This window comes from Calypte anna, chromosome 7 (assembly GCF_003957555.1).
Source record: "Calypte anna isolate BGI_N300 chromosome 7, bCalAnn1_v1.p, whole genome shotgun sequence".
In the NCBI taxonomy this organism is placed as follows: domain Eukaryota; kingdom Metazoa; phylum Chordata; class Aves; order Apodiformes; family Trochilidae; genus Calypte; species Calypte anna.
The window spans coordinates 23,226,476-23,248,916 of record NC_044253.1 but is presented as its reverse complement, the minus strand read 5'-3'; positions in this window follow the sequence as shown (position 1 = coordinate 23,248,916).

Below are 22,441 nucleotides of genomic sequence, written 5' to 3'. Positions count from 1 at the left end.
CCACACATAATTGCTAAGGATTGCAGGTAACTTGCTTTTCTCGACTGCTCTCAACAGTTTGAATAATGAGGTAATAATCTTGTATTTTCAGCTGGGGGATATAAAAGATGTGCTGATCATACTTAATATTACTTCAGTATTCATGATAATGATGATGGTGAGGCTTTATCCAATGAAGCAATAAAATGTCTGGAACCCATCTTCTGCCAATACTACAGTACTTCAGAGTGCCTGGAGGTGAAATAGTAACAGAGCAAGAGAATGGACTTCTAGTGACCTCCAGCCAGCTCCTTTTCTGTCTCTTTACTGATGAGTGCAAAGCTGTTTTGTTCTCCCTGCAGCTATAGATATGGGAAGTTTCTGTAAGAACTGAGTGGAGCAGAGGAAACTCACACAGAAAGATACGCCTCTGTGTAGCTAAGAGGGGGTAGTTTAAGGTGATGAGAGAGGAGTCCTTTGAACAGTTGTTTTGACTGTTTATTTAACAAGATACAAGTCTTTAATAAATGATGCTTCTTCAGTGTTCACCCATAGCTTCAGGACCTAATGCAGGCACTGATTCACATTCTCTCTCCTTTTCCAACAATTCAAGCTATTCAATGTGTGCTTTTGGCATACGTCAGAAGCTTATAAAAACTGTTAAAAATCCCATCTCCATATTTGAAGCTTGGACAACTATAGTTCACTCTTGGAATTTAAAAGCTGTTTCCTGTAGACAGTTAGGCCAAATGAAGGTATCCAGGGTATATTGTAGGGATTTAACTATGTCCCTTTGGCTAAGAAAAAAACTAAGTCAAGCCAAAGCAACATTTGTGTATCTTGTAATTAATGTAAAATCTTTGTACTGTGTGACTAGAAACTCTCAGTCTGGTCTTTGGCATCATTTAAGCTTGAAAAAGGCGAAAACAAAGTGTTGCAAATAGCTAGAAGTGATTTATAAAACTAAAAGTTAGATTTGCCTTGCTGAAAGTTCTGGATCTGATTGTAAATAAGGACCAGTTTTTCTGAAAGAAGCATTACAAGTAGTAGTTTTTCTAAGTATCTCTGTGAACTCCTATGCTTATAGCAACCTTTATATTCTAGGAAACAGTCAACAGTTATACTCATTTATATGTACAATATAGGAAGAGTGGAGAGTATTCTATTTGCAAATAGTAGAGGGAAAAGGTTCCTGCTCCTAGAAAAAGAGAAATAAAGAATCTTAGGCATTTATCAAACTTGGAAATTCTTGACTAAATGGTCCTTGCTAATTTAGCTACTAGTATTTATCATTATGCAAATAGTAACTTTTCACTAGGTTTATTGGTCATTAATAAATAATCAGATTTGTGTGGTACGAAGCAAGTATCATTGCTCACTATACCTAGCAGTGAAGTGACAAACCCTGAAAAAAGCTTTTTCTAATTAAACTATAATAGTTGTTCTGGCTAGTAACAATGTCAGCACTTTACCCAGTTATTCTGTGGTTTGGCAATCTGTGGACTGTAGCTCAGTTCCTACATCTAGGCTGTTTCTAAGCCTGACCATAGAGTGTGAAAAAGTTACAACTCCACCAGCTCAGTCTCATCCATGGCCATTTATAGAGCCAAAGAAAGTGTCAGGCAGTGTGGGAGGACTTAGAAATACAGTAGCACATGAGAAAGAATTCCACAAAAGCTGAATATGGATTTGATTAGACAGATTTGAGAGGAATTACCCCAGACTTTATTATTTCAGAGTTCAGCAAAAACCCCAGACTTGAAGCTTAGTTTTTCTTCTCTAAATTTGTCCTCTGAACCCTTTGGGAGGTATATAAAATACTTCATAGTATTAGCTAAGAGACTTTTTGAATTGGTTACAGTAAGTTTACATGGCAATTTGAATGCTTGCCAATGTTAGTGTTTCAGTGAAAGAGTTTCTTCCTTGCTACACCCTTAAAAATCCGTAAGTATTTCCAAGACAAGAAACAGGTGTAAAGATAATACGGTATGTTTGGCATTTCTGATAAAGAAAAGCTTGATTTATGAACCTTTTGCACACCACTCATGTTCACAATTCGCAGACTTAAGCCCCATTTTTACTTGCACGTATGATTGCTTTCTGTCTCATTAACAAAGAGTGGTGCTCATGAAGACAGGTAAAATTGGCTTGCAAAACTTACATAGTATTCTGCCATGATGAGCAGGGAGCACATTTATTTTCCTTGAAGTTTCCTGGTATGATTGCAGAAATAACTGGCTTGTGTTTTATCCACATACAGATATATTAGCACAGAGACAGTACATTAATCACTGCTAGCAGAGGCCAATGCTTTCAGTTTTTCCAGAGGATACAAGGATTTGCATCCTAGATGCAATGGATCCTAGAAGCAATAAGAGGCTGGAGCTGAGGTTCCCCTCTCCTGCAATTAATGGAATTAATTAAAAGAGTGGTTGGGCATGTGACATCCCAGAAAGGTTTTTGGAATTATAGTTAGAAAATTTGTTTCTGCAGTTCAGGGAGTACATCTGTACGGCTCTTTTGTACAGATTATGAGTAAATTTCTGAGCCTAACTTTCAGATTTATATTGGATGTAAATCAGTGCAGTAGAATTTTACATCTATTTTTCTCAGTATTGATTTCAGTGTTTAATTGATGCAGCCAATACATATGAACCTCTGAGCTTCTCCAAAGAAAGAGTAACTCTTACCAGCTTGTTGGCATTTATATTTATTTAATAACACTTAAAATAATTCACTTATTGTATCTAAATGAGCTGCACAGGCTCACTTAGGGTGTGAGGGCATTCCTAAAAGGGGAAATATTCTTTGCTATTTAAATACCTCACAGTGATATGAAGATATCTGTGTGACGGATGTGCTGCATGATGTAAAATTAACCTTATGCACAGTATCACCGAACTGGTCAAAAAACAAGCCTCTGAGCCTGTGTAACATTTGGGCATACAATTGATGTATTTACTAATCTTTATTTAACTAGGAACAACACCTTTCTCAGCTTTAATCTTTTATTGAAAGCATCTGTGGCCAAGGGAGTACTTATACTGTCCTATAACTTCTATCTCTTTTATGTAATGTCTAAAATAACTGCAACAAAATATACTTACAGGGTATCTAGTTTTAATGCATAAATCTCAGAGAATAGAGACTGTCAGAGTTGAGAGGTCTTACAGAACACCTAAATAGATGGTAAGTATGTCTGGACCACTGGAACATGGTGACTTTGCAGGACAGTGGTTGATCTGAAACAGTCTAATGAGAAACTGTAAAAACTTTGCAGGAAGTTTTATGAGCTTTAGTGTAAAGAATCTGTGCACTACAGAGTGACTAAGTAGGCCTTGACACAATTGACTGTTGTGGTCTACTCTGTCAATAATATGCACACTCAAGAGCAGTCATTAACCTGCAGACTGGAGACTCCTGCACTGCTCCATGACACATTCAACTCACATACTGATAATATGCATATAAAATTCTTCTGTATCTGCTTTACATTGAAAAAATATTATGGATCACTGAGTCTCAGAAGTATTCTTTTGGAATTTCCATTTGAAAATAAAATTCTGTACAGCAGAAAAATATTCCTGCTCATTCTTGATTAATTCAAGACAATATATAGAGTATTTTTAACATTCTCCTCCTGTGGGATTGTTTATTTTATAACTAAATGCAATCAAAATAGAAATAATATTTTCTAAAAGAAATAATCACCTTTCTAGAAAGAACAGGTTGCAATAATAGGTTAGCATTTATCTGCAAGTACAAAGATAGAGTTAAGGTTGAAAATTTATCCTTAACAGGCAAAAGTATCTCTGGACCTTCAGGTACAGTGTAGCATATACTATAGTGGTAGCATCTAGTATGTTGCAGTTAGCACTTTGAAAAATGTAATTTATTATGAACTTCAGGTTCTCTAGTTCAAGGGGTTTGTGAGAACCTCACATTTATATATAATTTGTAATTTTAAGTTATTATATAAAACATGCAAAATTTTCTCTGGAAATTATTCCTTATTCTTTAAAGATAATAGTGAATGAAAAATACCTGTTAATAAGGTATGAACTCCCAATAACAGGGATTCAAGGGACTGCAGATGCATATTCACATCATATTGAAGAAAAAAGACTACAGTTTGCTGTAGTCAATGTCTGCACTAGAAATGTCATAAATTTCCTATTCAGAAAAAAATCGAGAAATGCAATGGAAAAGGGCATGAAAACAGCTTTACTTTAATACATCCACTGTTTGCTTTCGAACTTTGATGAAAACATGGTCTACTTAACGTGGCCTTCTCTCTGTCTAGGCCTTATTCCCATTTTTAAATTTTATCTGTGTATGAATAATAACATCTTTAAAGCAAAAAGTGAAAAATCACAACTGAAAGTACTTTTGAGCAACTTCCTGTGCATTCCTATGCCTTGAGAACCTCTGGACATTGGTTGCAATGTTTTAGTTCAATTTTTATTTTCTTATGTTTCTTGAGCAGGGGCAAGATGTGTAAAGGTGATAGTGTTTTGTATTTACACCACAGAAAACCTGTGATGGTGCTGGGAAGGCAGAATGCACTGTGGGTACCAGCGTGGGCCAAACAGTGACACATGCCAGGTGACACATCATTGATGAATCAAGCAGGGGACTGCTCCTATGACCTGTTCTGTGCCAGTGAATCCTTTTACCCAGGTGTGGTACCAGTGCTCTATTTGGGTGTCCAGATTCCCAATGAGCTCATTCTGCTTGGATTTGAGATATTTGTTCTCTTATTTCAATCAAAAACCAGAAGCCTTTACATTCAAATATCTTGATGGTAACGTAACACATAACAGACTTTTTGTGATGGTAGTGAAAAAAAAATGAAGTTTAAAAAAAGTTGTATGACTTTACTGGAAGCTGCCCCTTTAACTTGGTGCTTGGATTTCTTCTTTTGATTGTTTAGACTTGTGAACTTTTTATCTTTTCATACAAAGCACATGGAGCTTCTTATCAGCTGAATGCAATTTACATTCAGAAAAAGCTCTCTGTTTTGCTTGTGTTTTCTGGGCCTCTGAAAAATAATCACAGCAAACTTGTTTACAAAGCCAGTTGTTTATTCTAGCTCAGGTCAAAACACTGAAAGTTTGCCTATGAACATTCTCTGAAATCCAAGTGACTTATTATCAGACTTCCTTTGCTTTTGATCCTGTTGTAGGATGATGTGTTTTCCTAATGATGCAGAATCTCTCATTAAGTTCAGGAAACAGGATATAAGGATAAGTCAATTGACTAAATTTATGGGCACAATAAAGCAGGCCCTATTACCTTCAGCAATCAAGGCAAGACAAGGTGAAACACAAAGTTGTAAAGTTATTATTACAGCTAACTTAGTATTTACATGCAAATACAGAGTTAATACATTGCGGTTTTGAAGCAGAAATTGAGGCATTAAAATCTGAAAATTATAGTTAGAGTCTATTGTCTAATCTGTCATCTCAGAATATTTTCAGAATTCATTCAAAGCCAGAAATATCTGTTACTAAAGCATGATGATCTGCAAGAATTTTTTAAAGCATTTTCTAATGTCTGCTCAACATCTCCCTTTGGCCTGTCTGAGTCAGTGTTAACATCTGGGGCATTTTTTTTTCTTACTTGTAATATAATTAAAAACAAATTTAGCAGGAGAATAGAAGTTTTGTCTGTTGGAGGCCTGTTAGTTTTTAGGAAGGTGATTGGCAATGTACACAGCTGTTTCTGAGGATCATAATGTTAAATGAGTGAAATAAGGGAAAGAGGCTGAGTTTACCAAATATGGCTTCTTTTGCATGTCAGTAAAGAGAAATTGTTGGGCTGGCTGGAGTTTTTCATGCAGCATGCATAAATCAAACTCCTTTACACACTTTACAGAAATTACAGATGAAACTTAATATCTTCTCAGGGAAAGCAATGCAATAGATGCTCCCAAACTGCATGGAACACAGTAGCAGGTAAAGAAAACACTGGCAGTTGAGATTTAAGCTATACTTCTTTTGGTTTGTGGTTTGGTTTTTTTTTGGTTTTTTTTTTTCCTTGGGTCTTAACAGGAGAAGAAATACTTTCAATTTTCTGAAATATAGTCCAGAATGGGCAGAAAGATGTTGCTTATTATTGCAATTAGGATTTACCTTCAACTTTGTCTACCTATATGCAACCAAGTTCAAAATTGTTAAAAGAAGTCTTGTGTTTGTCCATTAATTAATTAAGTTTGTCATGGTACAGATATTGCCAAAAGAGGAGAATGGGACAATACTGAAGGAAATGTATGAAGCAAGTTGTCAGTCACTGGTATTATTCCCCAGCACAGAAACACTGAACTGGTACTCAGGAACAAGACTGCAATGAGGTGCTCTGACTCTGGGTGTTGTTGTGGGGAGTATTTAACACAAGGCTTTGACCACAAACAACACTTTGTGTAAGGAAAGATGTGTTCACCTGAGTGTTTTATTTTCAAAATCAGTTCAAGCTCCTATAATTTTACACCTGTTCAATATGTCTTCTGTAGTGTAACACAGGAAGAAGATAGTTTAAGGAGAATGATGTGAGTGACCTCTACATATAATTTTTATGTTTGTAAAGTGCTTTTGAATGTTAAGGAATTGTAAATGCTAAGTACAAGGTGTCATGAATATTATAAATGTATGTTCATTAACGTTAAAAATTCAAAACTAAATTATTTCCAGTTCCAGATGGTATTCTTATGTTTAGACTTACAACAGGCAAAATTAAAATACTAGTTACACCATTCCTATGCAAGAAAGACATTACATTTTAAGACAAGGGGCAAAGGAAGTAGTCAACACTGAAAACATGTTTGCTCTCCACTGACTGCATTTAAAAGATAATTTTTCTCTTTTGTTTGTTACTTAACTCCATTACTTAGTTACTAAACATATTTATTAACAAATGGATAGAGTGATATTGAATGGCTTGTGAACATGCATGTTTTTTCTGCTTTGTCCTCTTAGCTATGACTAAATAAAATTTAAGGAAAAGCATACGCTTTTAGGTTTAATTCTGGAGTGCCTACAAATTAAACGTGTGACGTTTCATGAAACATATAAATGTATTAATCTTTTTAGAATTAGATATTTTGGCAACATATTCCCTTTCATCTAGGTTCTGAAAACAGCATAGAAAAAAGGTATAAACACTGGCTTTCCCCTGGTATAGGAAGGTTAAAATCAAAGCTAAAGGCCTAGTAAAAAAATACCCCCCTAAGCTTTCTAGGAGGGTTTCAAGGGATTTCAGTGAGCTTTGGATTGACTCTTCAGTGGTACCAACAATGCAGGCAAAATTTAGTTTTTCTGTGGCACAGACTCCCAGAGAAAAAACAGAATGAAGGCTGGGATTTGAGGAGGCTCAGGACTTTAGGAGAGGTGGAAGGTCAGGTTCTGGGGATCTGAAAGCAGACATTGAGGGAGCGAGAATATCCTTCAGAGGGAGAATTTTAGAAGGTGGGGATGAAGACTTATGGAGTCAGTAGAGCTCTGGAGAACTTGTGGTCTGAGAAATCATAGCATTTGATTTGAAAAATCATAGGAAGTCACCTCCACAGTGTGCAGGTGAGCTCTGAGGGAGAGCTTAGTCATGCAACAAACATGAGTGCTTGGAAGGAGTTAGCTGGGGAAAAGGGACCATTAGGATTCAGGACAAGCATCTTTGTTTAGTCTGTGGTTATTGGTTGGGCAGGTATATGGTTCTGTTTGCCCCCTTCAGCTTTTCTGGGGACACTTTTTTACTTCCAAGAAGCTGCTATAACATCATCTCCTGTAAAGGGAAAGAATGCAAAGTCCAAAGAATTTGCTGTGTGGGGGAGGTTAAGACCAGAACTGGGTCTGGAAAAAAATGGTATAAGAATTGGAAAATGAACTGTAATTATTAGAGCAGGGCTTTCTTATGGGAACATTTGCTGATCCTGAGAGGAACAGGCAGCAACAAACATTGCCATTCAGGGTCTCGGACAGCAAAATCAGGAGCAGTTGGCTGTGAAAATGAAAGCAGATCAGACTAGGTCTCTTGTCTCATTAGATACAGCCAAGGTAAGCAGTGCATCCCTGCAGGCTCTTCCTGCTTTGTTGATTGAGTTTTCTGCTCGTGGGTGAGCAACATAGGACAGTTTGTAAAGCCCTTCCTAGAGAGTATGTACTTATCATTTAAGGTAACAGTTGATTGGTGTGTATGTTGATGATGAGACAGTCGGGATTGAACTGAAAATATATGGAGCAAATGTTGACTTCTGAGCATACATATTTGGTTTTAAAGTTGTGTAAAAGAAAAAACCCTCAACAGCCACCCTGTGAGCTAGCAAAACCAGACCCAAGCAGTGGCTGTAGGAGCTGTTGGTAATTGCTGAGTGGTCAACATTTGTATTTTGAAAAGTCAGTGCACATTTTAAAAAGTTCACTGCACATTCATGTGTCACTGCATGTTTTTATGGCCCTGCTGTGCATGCAGAATTGTTTGTTTTCTTCAAATAGAAAATAGCCCGAACCTGACCAGTACTACATAATAGCATGGAGTCCTTGTCTAGCATCTGGTTCCTTTCATACTGTAATAGACAAACAGCTAAATATTCAGTGGCTTAATTTTTCCTTTTTGGAAAGCTGAGGCATTCAGATGCTTATCAGATCCTGAAGTGCTTGCTGTTTTTACTTAGGCAAAATCACTACTGACTTTGAAGCCCATATCAGCTTTGTTTAGCTAATGAGCATTGACTTGAGAATTTGGCCCCATATTCCTCTTATAGATAAATCATCTGGAGCTCTCACATTAGCAAACTGACTACTTATGTTTCCAGTATTTTGGGGGTTTCCTAGCATCAGGAGCATCCCAGATGTTAATAACCTTTCTCACAATTCTTTGGTTTCAAACCGGTAATTTAAAATTGAAGTTTCTATAAAATACAATATGTCTGACAGGAAAGCAAAGCAAGTTCAACAACTTTATACCCAGTAGTTCTCTCAGAGGAACAGATAGTAGTAGTATCAGACTTTAGTAGGAGCAGAAATGACAAAGAATACTAGGAAACAGGACTGTAAGACCAGACCTCTGAGGACTCACATCTGTAAAGCATTATCTAACAAGTGGGCAGCTACACAGGTGTTATAAAAGTGCTGGTGTTGAGGGGCTATTTGATTAGTTAATTGCCCTTATAAAGGGACAACTGAATCTGTGTGAAACTTCCCCAGCTGAAAACTCATTTGGTCATTCTATTTTAAATTTTTTTTCACCATAAATTGCAGTTAATAATAATTGGAAATTTAGCAGAAAAGGAAGCAAAAAGGAAAAAGAGAATCTGATTTGTCGATAAAAAAAAATCAACTTCTAAAATTCCTCCCTGGTGGTCTGGTATTATTAAATATTCCCCTTGATTTTTTTTTAAATCTTGGTTTATTGGAGGGAGAAAAACAATTATCTGTAAACGTAATTTTTAATGCATGGTAATAAAAATAAATGGTACAGCTCTGCTGCTGCTCACCTAAATCTTCTTCCCTGGTGGTCTAGTGGTATTAAATAATCTGTTCCACATGTATTCATCATTTGCTGACAGGAAAGGGAAAACTTTTTACATTTTATTGTCCACAAAACAAACACAATGTTGGTTAATCAGGTGGGGAAGGATTTTCTGAGGGTCATTCAGGAAACTAAAGAAACCTTTTAGTCTCCCAGCTTGTGTAATCTTAACTCTCCTAATTTACATGAGAATTAACATGAAACTAGATGGGCAGATATTATTTCCAGGATGCCCTTTCTGTTCAGTTCTGTTTTGGCCAGATAATATTTTTATGTTTTTAGTCTTTTCTGCAACAAATTAGCTAAAGTAATCAATATTTGCCACTAATTATCTCATTGCTGATGGGTCATTCTTTTGGTTTAAGATATTTACTGTCTGATTTACACTCACACACAACACTTCTTAAATGTAAATCTGAGTGTTTTATTAAATTAGATCATCAAGCATTATCCTTCCTGTTTCAAGTGGGCAGCACAGTGTGGCCTTGCCTGTAGCTGTATAGCAAGTCCATGACAAGAGAAGAAAGTACAACCCAGTCTCTGAGGTGTCTTCTCACCTTACAGACCCCTAGTATCTTATATGTAAAAAATATTAAGATTTTATTTTTCCAAATACCCTTAAAGAAAATAAGCTTTCAGCAATGGAAGCAGAGTCCTCATTAATTTTCTATTCATACTCTTTTCTGGCATTTGTTCAGTTCTCAAAAAAAGGCTTTAAAAAAAAATGTAATTTTTTTTTCCTCTAACTGGTTTTCAATAGTGTGATGCTATGGTGTGTGCACTCTCCTCTCAGAGAAGAAAGACCAAAAAATACTGATTTGTTGGACAGGATATTATATGTATTAATACTGAATTTTGAAAATGTAACATTTCCACACTGCTATAATTTTGGTTTTGGCATAAAGCTTAGTAACATATTTCAGAGATTTATCTGTGCTAACTGATGATTCGTTTCGTTTTATAAAACAATATATATGATTTACTTATTAAATTCAAGCTGATGTTATTAATATATAAATCTCAAGTATTATACTGGATGTATACTTCATATGGCACATTGGGGATGTTGACAGAAACTGCTTCATTTCCTTTGGGTTGTTTTACTGTGATACAGTTTAGACATTGAAAACAGCAGTGTGTAGAAAATGCATTCTGAATCATTTTAACAAAAACTCATGGAGGGGCTGCTTTTTCTAGAAAGCCTATAAATAACAAGAGTGTAGCAGACTGTCATGAGATTTAATTCTGATCTCATTAACAAGGCTTGGTAAGTCAAGAGAGGTAAACCACCAGAGAGAAGTTGATTCTCTATGATAATGATGTTAAAAGTAAAAAAAAAAATTCCAAAGAGTTCACAGCCCATTCTTAGAAGCACAAATATTTCTGCTTTAGAATACAAAGATATGTACATTTGTTTTTAAACATGAATTGCTTTCATCTCAGAGGTATAAAATAACTAACTTAAACTCTGATAAAATCTGTAGTTTGTAATTGAAAACATGTGCATTGTGGGACCAGTGGAATGTTTCCAGCCGAGCTGTGTGTGGCAGAAAGGAATCTCTCCAGAGCTCAAAGCATTCCTAGTTTTATGGTAAATGTCTCTCTCTCCTCACTGAATTCTTATTAATCAGTTTTATTTACATTGCATTGTAGATCTGCTGAAGAGTAGAATGCTTTAAGAAACATTTTGAAAGAGACATAAGTCTTTTAGGGAGTAGACTTCAATTTAGCAGCAAGTTCCATTATAAACCACATTCAGTGATGTGAATCTTAAAAGGCTTAAAAAAACCCCCAAACTTCTTATGTATGTGTGAATGTTCATATTTATTTTCTACTTGTGTTTCTGGAGTGACTTCTTGTGAAATTCCCTTTTACTGGAGTGATAAATGACTTCTGTGGTAATGATAAGAATATATTTTATTAGGACATAACATTTGTTCGCATAAACTATCATGAGTATGTTATAAAAACTTTTTAATGAAACAACTGCACTCTGGGGCATGTAGTTCCCAGAGATAGTAACATAAAATGGAGTACTATCTTTGGGCCAAATGTCACACTGTTTGATGTGAAGACTGAAAAGGAAAACAATCTAAAACCATTACTTGTCCCTAGAAACAGCTTTTTTTTTTTTTTCCTCAGAGCATTACTTTTTGTTAAATATTGTATTTAAAAACAAAGGAATAGCTTCTAGAGGCTAAGTTCTCAGTGACAATGTCAGTTGTCATTTTCCCAAAATGCCTGAAGATATTTAAATAATCTCCCCATAGAAGTGTATGGGGTGTGCTCCTCAGCAATGGACACTTTTAAGACTGAGACTGAAAATGTCCTGGGCCTTCTCTTCTAAACAGTGTTCCTCCTTTGAAATGTTAGATCAAATGGTCCTTGAGGTCCATTCCAACCTGACATTCTATAATTTTATCATTCTTTATTTAATTCATTTCCTAATCTGGTTATCTGTAGTACCATAGGGGTGATTCAGTTTTAATCCCCGCAGTATTCCCCAGAGGACAGTCTTTGTGTAGTTACATGGAAAAGTTTAGTCTGGGTCACAAAGCCTTCCTAGGCTGTAAATAAAGATGTGGTAGCTCACCTGTAGCAGCTCCGCTGTTGCTGTAGCTGCTGTGTTGCTATGGGACTATCAGTAGTCTTATTAGATGGTTCAAAGTAAACTCAGATATACCTATGTGAATTGAAGACCTGCTTTTTAAACTGGTATATTGACCTATACTCTGGTTTATTTCTAAAATACCATGTATAATTGTGTTAAGGTGGAGAGTCTGTGAAAAATCACTATCTGATTGTGTTAGTGAATACTGGAAAAATACTTAATTATTCAATGACACACAGGCTTTGCAGGTACTTAATCAGCCAGAACACTTTTTCAAAGCACAGTGATAAAAATAGACATTCCATTGCATGTACTGTCTCCAGAAATCAGAATCAGAGAATGGTTTGGGTTGGAAGGGACCTTAAAGATCATCCAGTTCCAATTCCCTTGCCATGGGCTTAATTGAGAAACTAGAAGTAAGCATTAGAGGTTAGTATTTTCTCAGGGACCCCACCATAACTTGTGAGCAGAAAAGCATTTTCTTAATGGCTCTATTACAGCAGAGGAATGTAAAGTTTTATTCTCTGTTCTAGAGATGTAGGATCCTTCTCTTCCCACATCTAAAAAGTCTTTCTGGTTTTGGATTACTAAATTCCCAAATCTGAAGTCATTAATGCAGTGTAACAGCTTTCAATTCTGGAAGATAAATATAAACAATTTTTAATTATTTTAATTGTGTTTTTATTGACTTTTCCTCTTAAGTCAGTCTAAGGTAGAAAATTATCATATGATACCTATTGTATCATAGCCACTGGAAAGACCTTTACATGTTCAGAGTAAAGCTTTAAGATTGGCAAAAATCTCTCAGCTCTAGTAAATGAACAGATTTCCTTGAATGATAGTAATTAAAAAAAAAAAAAAAAAAGTTGAATTTAAAGGTAAGAATTCAGGGCTAAAACTAGGATAAAAGAGTGTCCTGAGCCCATTCAGCACCACTCACCAAATCTATATGAAACACAAAATTTTTGTAAAAGCCAAAATAGATTCCTCACTACAAACAAATGTAGCACCTAACCTGTGCTAATATGTTCTAAAGTAACAGAAAGTTATATAATAACTAGAATAAAAATAATATTATTCTAATATGAGTGGGAATCTAGAGGAAACTAGTGGATATAGAGTTTGTAAAATATAGAAGGGATCCTTCTTCACACAAAAGAAAGTAAGCAGTGAAATTCCAAATCTCATTGTTTAGGTTTAGTATTGAAGATGCAAAAAATTGCTTGTGATTCTAAAAACCTTGTGAGAGAAAAAATATTAAATAAAAATTTACTGCTTTGGCTCAGAATGTCCCCAAAGTAGAGATTGCTAGGAGGTGAAAGACTATTCTGTACCCATATATGATATATAATCTTTCTGAAGCATCCTTATTGTCTGTAACAGAAGATGGGATGGGGATTAGATACGTTTTGGTATATCTGTTCTTCTGTTGATACACTGCTGTAATATCATCACTTTGACGGCTCTGGTCTTTTGTCACAGAGTAATTCTTCTCCAAGTTGTTAGCCTCTGATATTTGCAGGAATATCAAGGACATCAGTCTTTGTAGTTAAAGCTAAAAGTTGGTATTTATGGGCATTACTCTCATTTCTGTTATTGCCTCCTCATTTTCTGCTTGTGTACCTCTGTTTACCTAGCTTACAAAACTGGTTTTGAGTTTTAATTAGTTGAGTGTTAAGATTCTTGAGTAAAGGAATGGTCAACCTATACTGAAAAGGCTCTATTTAATGATTTTTATTTAACATTGTGCTCCTTAATTTTCATATTTGCATTCATTACACTAAGTGTAAGTGCTGTGCAAAAACAGAGATGAAGAAGAATGATACATACCAGCAAAACATCTCTCTGGAGGAAATGAAAGAATGTTTGCAAGGGAAACTTCAGTTATAAGCTGTAAATCTGAGGAAAGTTTAATTAGCATCTGGAAAGGCTTTCAAACAAAAACATTTGTATAGCATTAATCTAACTATCATTATGTATGATAGCATTACATTTACATGCCCCTAATCATATGGGATCAAGACATAAATTATCTATCAAATTTTTCTGATTTGTAGCCATCTCAACTTATGATATTGTCCTTCTTCAGGGAAATCCCAAATAAAAATATGAAGTTTCTTGTGTTTTGTACTCGAGAGATGAATATACCTGTGGACATCTGACAAGAGAGGGGCATTGCTGCATTAGAAGCTCTGAAAAGTGGTGTCAACCCTCACAGATATTTTACTTCAGGCAGTCCTTGTTTTGAACTTGGTGAAGCAGTTTGAGCAGCCTAATTATGCATGTGTGGTATCTTTTCAATACATAGTTGAATGGAAACCTTCTGTTCTTTAGATAATTATCATACGTAAGACTTTAGCAGTAACAATGGTAATTTTCCTAAAACAAGCATGTATATGCTGGAACACATACTCACCCTCAGAACATAACAAAATGAATCCATTGCTAGATACACAGAAGGGAGAAAGATATCCAGATGAATCACTATTTAAAAAGAAATGTGAGCTGTGGCTCTGAAATGATCCAACCTTGCAGACCTGGGGGTAGAAAAGCTTGCAGTGCTGGTAGCCCACTCTGATCTGTTCCAGATCTGGAAGCAGGAGACACACCTGCATGATAGCCCTGTGAAACCTATTAGTTCCACCCTAAAAACTTTCACTTTTTGTGCTGGTGGAGTTGACACGAGAGCTCTGTGACTTCAAAGGATGCAAAGCAGTTCTGCTACCTGGTGTAAAGGAGTAAAAGCTTAAATGAGTAGACTTTATACTGGGAGAACATGGTGAGACTGTTGTCATTGGGAAGTGACATTCAAGTCATAGCATTGGATAGTTCTGTCCAAGGCTTGCATTGTGTCTCTCGGGTTGCTCTCCAGACCTGGAGGAAAGCAGCGTGTCTGGAAGGTTCATTCTTGAGAAGGAATGGAAGCTCTTCCCCTTGAAAGGATTACATTTAGCAGTTGTAACTAATAAAACCAATTAGTTCGCATCATCAGCATAACTTGATATGATTTTCTTAGGCTATACTGTAGGTTCAAAATTGAACCTATCAAATACAGTTTTGCATTATCCAGATACAAATCAACAAAAGCAGGTTTGCTATACAAGTGCTTTCAAAACTCAATGCAAAAAAGCAAATATCCTGCCTTTTCTACTAATATTTGCTTTGTTCTGTTCCACGACAATGAAATTCTTGGCTTGATCTTTCATAAAATAATAAATTAGCAACCAGTCCTAAGACTTTCCTAAAATGCCAAAATATTCAAGGCGCCCATCAGAATCATTTTGACTTTAGAATTAGAGTGAATTTCACTTTTGGAGTAGTTCTGTGTGACAGATTTGATGTCATTTATGGAGGAACTGCTAAGATTTCTGTTTCTTGCCCTCTTAAACACTACGTCAGCCTCAGAAAGGTGCACAACCTCTGCTGTAGTAATAATAAGACAGGATTTTTTTTCCTCAAGAAAGCAGAAGGCTGCTCATTAAAGAATGAGTATGCCTGTGACAGTCTATAAACTAAGGCCAGGGTTTCAGAAGTGCTGAGAGCCTGCCAGCTCCACCTGATGTCTACAGGAATTGCAGGTGATCTGCACATCTGAAAATTCAGGGCTTGGTTTTTTACCAGAGATTTGTCTTAAACTTGGTGCAGCTTGGGTAAAGGTATTAAAAAAGCCAAAGCATACATTCATGTGCAAATGGAGAACAATGTTTTCCTTATGTATGCTGGAGAGAAATATTTTAGAATGTCATAGTGAAAATCTTTCCAATTGTATTTACTTGCAATATATTTACATGCATCAGAATAGATCAGGTTTACAGGGGCTAGCCCCTGTAAACCTGCAGCTCATGGCCTGAGGATAGATCCTTGCAGTGTGGAGAGCCTCATTATGTGCTCAGACACTGGTTGACACAAACCTCTTTGAAGGAGTGAATTTTATAGAGACAATAGAGACATACAGGTCTGAGATTTCAGCACTTGTGAAGGACATGAAAGGGAATTGTGCTTTGAATATAAAAAATTATAAAGTGCTATGGATGGTGATTTGAGTGTTGGAAGCTTTTTATGAGTGTTCAAAATTACTGATGATATTTTTGGTAACTGTTAGCTATTTCTGACTAAATCTCTTTCAGGAGAAGGGAAAAACAGAATGACACAAAAAATCTGTTTAATAGATTTTAGCTTTGTTCTCGCTTTTTAAGAAAAATTAATTTATACTCTGTTAAGGAAATTCTAGAGAGGCCCATATAGAATGAAAAAATTCTGTCCTTGGGGCCACAGGTTCTGTGAAGCATATAGAGAAAAAAACTTCCCTAAGTATTCATTTGTGGAATGAGGCGAAGATCTGTGGAAATGTACTGCATACAGTCCTCTCATTAAAAGCTTGATTGCAGACTATATAGAGCTTTCTACTAAACTTTGATTGGTTTGCTAATTTAGCATCATTTTTTTTGTAGCTTCATAAGTGTATAACAACAGTAACTACCAAAGGATCATCGCAGAGTTTAGTGGGCCTGTTGGTGCAGGAAGACTGTGACAGTATGGGGATCACAGGGTGTGGTATTACACACAGTGTTGCTTAACTGGATTGTATTTGCAATATTTTCAGAAGTGCTAAGCTCACTCAAAATTTAAAAACAACCCCTCCCCACCTCACCCTAAACAGAATTTTAAAAGATTCTGTTTCAGTGAGTGCATTTATTTATGAAAGAAGGAAGTATCTTCCCCAGCCAAGCCTCTGCCTGGGTGCGTTTATAAATATGAAACAACACAACTAATCTTGGTATAAAACCAAGAGCCATTGGCTGAGTAAAGTCCATGCCTTGTATTTACTGAATGCTATAAGGTAAGTACTAACATTAAAGGCAGTACCTCTAACAACCCCAAACCTTCTGCCAGCAAAAAAATAAAAAGCTCATTTTCATAAATTTACACAGAACACAGCCTTTATTTGTGATGACATTTCTGGTAAAAGCCCTTGATTTATGAGAGAGCCCATCGTGGTGGTTTTGTTGGGTTTTTTTTCAGTTGTCTGGTGAACTGGTAGACAGTGTTGGAGACAAATAGAGACCTCAACATGATTCTGGACTGGAAAGTGTTCTGCCCCTTTAAGAGTCTGAGCTTTCTTGTCACAGTCTCTATAATTTAGACTGACGGTACTTTAGGTTTGAAAAAATAGGATTTCCTTCTATAGTGAGGATTCTATATACTGAAGTGGATCTACGAACCCCATCTTTTCTGCAGTGATGTCTAAAAAAATTCTCAATGTCTTAAATACTTTTTAAAGTGCTGCGATTAGATGCCAGTAGGGTGCAATTTTAAAGATAAATTGGGATGGAACTGTAGATAAAAAAGTTCTAAAGAAAGAATAAACAGAAACATGAATAGTAAAAGGAGGATGAATACCAAATGAATAATAAAATATTTAGTGCTTTTCAATTAACTGTTCAGACGATTAGTATACTAGTATATTGTATCATAAAAATCATGTCTATTAATTTTTTGCAGCCATTATCTTGACTGTAATTTACTCCCCTCAAATCGTTAACAATGCTATTAAAAAGGTGGATGTAGATGAGTGTTCTGGGTAGTGTGCAGGAAAAAAATTGGATTATGGCTGAGGGTCAAGAATGAAGCTAAAACTTAACAGATTTTAGAGGACAGAGGTGAGGGACTGGAAGAGACCAGAGACCTGAAAGGAAATAAAATGAGAAGGAAGGAATGCAGCACACTCTGTGCTTTTCCTCATGGTAGGTGACGTGCTTTTCTGCTATGATTCCTTCTCTCATCCCCAAACTGCAGCAGTTTTATCTTAATCTTGAAAAAGCCTCATTTCAGTCTTTTGACTCATTTAGTCTTTTGGAATCACACAGCTTTTCTTTGCATAGAAAATATGTATGTACATCATGAAGAAGATAAAGAAGTGTATGAAGAGTCCCTGGGGTCTTGTCTGAAGCAATGAAGCATCCTTGTTTCAGGTTACAATGGCAGCTTGAGGGCAGCATTTCCATCCAGAAGAAAATGGCTGTGACTCTTCATAAATCGAGGCCTTTTTGGAAAATGAGATAAAGTGTGTACCCAGGCATGTGTTAACCAAAGGGAGAAGGGAAACATCAGCAAAATGAAAATAAACAGCTGACACACAGTTGGGAAAAGGTTACCACTGGGAATTTCTCTGTCTGAATGGATGTTTTGTTGTATAAATAGGTGTGTTTTTATCATGGTAGTAGCTGCAAGTATTAATTAATATTGTAATCAAATTTCCCTGGTGGTTTTCACACCTTAGAATGACAGTCCTTCACACAGATGCAAGGATGCACTGAGTCATAGTTTTGTGTCAATGTTCCAATCTTATATTCAAGTAACAGCTAATTAGACCATGCATTTAAAATGAGATCTTTCTTTCTATATTTTTTTTACATTGCAGTTTTGAGTAGAAAGGTTGAGCTGTTACGAAAGAGGTAATAGTGATGCTTTGTGACTGACAAAGCACATTATGACAATAGATTTTGCAGGTCCAGCACAAGTTTATAAACCCAGACTGGGTGAAAGTCACCTGCTGACAGAAAGAGGTGCCAGCCAGCCTTGCAGACAAGTCCTTACTCTATGAACCAAGATGGCTGAAGGATATGGTCTGCAGCATGGCTGTGTGATGGCTTTCCAGTGTTTGTGTCTTGCCTCCCCCCACCCGCCTTGACTGACATAACAGCAGTAGAAGAGTATCTCTGGAGATATTGAAACCCACCCACATGCAGTCCTGTGTAATGTGTTTTAGGTGATCCTGCTTTAGTGGGAGAGTTGGACTAGATGATCTCTAGAGGTCCCTTCCAACTCTGATAATTCTGTGATTCTGGAGAGTGAAGAATGATTGATAACCATAGGTGTATGGTGTCTTTTTCTCACTATATGCTTGGCATTCTGTTTGGTTGGTTTTAAGATGTGCAGATTTCGTCTCACTACTTGTTTCAGAGGTCAGGCTCAGGAATCCCCTCAGAAACATCTGAAGGAATAAGGTGCTAAATAGTTGATTTTCTCACACTTGGTTATGTGCTTTCAGTAATTTCATTGAGAAATTTTAAGGGACTTATTACACTGCATTACAATGTGCTTAGCTCTTCAGAAGTAAAATACCTGACTGCCTATTTGTTATTTATTTTATTTTTATAATTTATTTTAATAACAACTACAGTTATTATACATTATTTTAGTATTATTTCACAGGAATCAATACATTTAGCATAAATATATAGCATATTATGCTATATATAACATATAGCATATATAACATAACATGAGATAATGAGAGGGAGTTTATACAGAATTTTTCTCCTCCACAAGGCTAATCATAATCTGAACATCAGCACCATGATATAATATCCATAATATCCATCAGCTGCTTCCCAGGATGCTGCATAAGAGCCAGTCACTTCCTTGAAGACCTTCATACAGCAGCAGTTTAGAGAGCTACAGATTTAATTGGGTTATCTGGTCCTGAACATGCTCACTTGTGTCAGCACCTAATGAAGTAATGACTAACTAGATTAAAAGATCTCAGAGAAGAGATTTTCTATTTTTAGAATGACTGTGAGAGCTATTAATAAATATGTGCTGTGTAATCTAGTTTTCTATCCTATGACCATGTTTCCTTATCTCCTAAAGGTACATTAATCCACGATTGTCTCTCATTCTCAGCTGCTTTCATAAGGAAACAGTAAATGCAAATATGAAGTAAAGGGGCAATTAAAAAATTAACGTGACATACAAAAGTCAGTCTGACTTCCACTGAGCTTCAATATCTGCTCTCAAAGAGCCTTACTTTCTGTCTTTTCATCATTTCATGCTTCAGCTGCCATCTTTGTGTAAAAAAAATGAAGGGACAGCATTCAAGAAATTCTGAATTCTGATGACTGTGAGTCATTGTTGTGACACCTTCTGTAGCAAATAAGAAATATGAGGGAAAGGGGATTTTTCTAATTGTCAGTAAATTCTTTCAACACTTCATCCGAAACCTTTCTTCTGTTAGCTCTTCATGTAAACTATAATCTCACTCATGGACGTTAATAGTGGCAGGTTTGTTTCATCTTGCATAATCTGAGTTACGTCTCAGGTGACATAAAATCTCATTAGTATATTCTGAATAGGCCACCAGATAAAAATTGTTCTGTTCATATGGAAATCCAGATGTTGCTCCAAAGAGACTGAAATGAAGAATCACAATAGTGAATTAGCCACTTCACAAAAATTCAGAGTATAAAGAAACAACAAAATGGAAGAAATCTAGAAGCCTTGCTATAATCTGATGATAGGAATAGATAGAAATACCTTTTGGACCTTTCAGTAATTGGGTAGCATCAACATTAAACAATGAAGTTTGCTTGAAAATAATCTTTTAACACTATGTAATAACACTGCTTAGGCTGAGAGGGAGCTCTGAGCTTGTTTTAGAGCTTAAGTGTTACTGCAGCTGGCATGGTGTCATCACATAATTGCATCCAGCTGATTTCTTTGCAGTTATCCTGGCATTTGTTAAATAACTCAAAACAGAAAATGACAAAATGGGAGAACTCCTTCTTTCCTCCCTTTCCCATAAAATATATTAAGGCTGCCTTACTATATGGCAACATTATATATACGGCTGCTTGCTGGTTCTTGTGTTTATTTTTCGAAGATGCCTGCGATTTTTTCTTGGTCTAGAAATGCCACTAAACACAGTTTCATCTTTGTTTGCCTTTCAGTTCTTTTTTCTTTTTGGTTGGTTGGTTTGTTGTTTTTTTTCCCTCCCCGTAAAAACGGAGACATACAATTAAAGCACCATTTTTTATTTATAAACCTCATGCCTAACTTGCCATAAGCATGTCTTTAGTATTATTGGAAATATTGCTGGCATTTTTTGGTCTACTGCTTGTTTTAATTTGTATTTAAATATGTTGCACAGTAGAAAGCCACACATTTCTTGCTCTTCACTGTAGCTGGAGTCACATTCAGTTAAGGTCCATGGATGTTTATCCTTGGGATTCTGGCTTGGCCAGAGAGGAGGGTTATTCATAGAACTTAAATGTGGACTTCACTGGCTGTTTAAAGCTCAGTGACATTTGGAACAAAAAATTTGATTCCGGTACACTGCTATTCTTAATTTTGCTTTTTAGTTTTAAAAGTACTGCCACTGTAACAAATGTGTTTCTGATGAAATGATTTCTGGTATCATCCACCTTACTCTTACCTTCTTAGAGTGGCAAGAATGGCCTGAAGCAAGTGTCACTTATCATTTCAATTAAGATTGATTTTAATTGCAGTAGGCTGAAAGTTCATGTAGATCTGCAAATTTAGTCTGTTTAGAGTTGGTCAAATAATTACACTTCAGCTTAGATACCACACAATTGTCTTTTTTTCTGTGATATTTCTCTTTAATATATTTGTGTTTAAAAAAACTGATAATTCCTCTAATGCACTTTAGCATATATTACACATGCACTGATAGTTATTTCAGTCATCTGTTTTGTCAAGTATACATACCATAAAGTGTGGCTTGACTACATAGGAAGACTGCTAAAAGATAGGGTGATTAAATGGAGAACATTGGAAAAAAGTGTAAGGTCATGGGAATAAAAATGGGAATGTGCTTCCTGGAGGCCAGTAGCACTGCTAATAATAATATTCAAACTTCAGTGCATTTTACTTTAAATAGGACATGATGTAGCATAAAACCAGGGACAACAATTTTTAGACTTTGGAGTCCTCAATATGTTAGCCTTCCATAACACAAGAGAGACAGTAGGGGTAACCATTAGTTTAAGGAAGAATCACTATTTTGCCTTCTTCCTAGGTTTTGACAGGTAAAGGTGATTGTGAATAAAGTACCTTTTCTTATTTGTGGAGTGTTGTGTTCTCTTCTGGGTCTTATATTCCAGGAAGGATTTACTGGTTGCATTTCTTAAACATGACTATGCATAAAGCATATGCAGATCAAGGGAAAATGAATTGCTTAAATCTTAAGTTAGATCTACATCCTTGCTGTTGTTAGGCATAAATCTTTCTGCATATAGGGTCTAGACAACTGGTTGTAATCAGAACAAATGATTCTGTAGAGATAGTTAGGAATACGAAGCTAGGAAATGCCCATTTACATTCTGTTAATTTTAGTCCAAAATGCAGACAGCTGTTTCCATGCATAAAAATATGTAAAATATGTGTTGTGTGGTGAATTGCAATTCAATGCGATAGACATCACACAGGTGAGTGTTTTGCGCCTCTATGCGTTTTCATACTAAGACTGTCCTGTTATTAAAGCTCTCCTTTTGGGTTTCTCAGGAGAGGTAGGTTGAGTTCCTATTACAT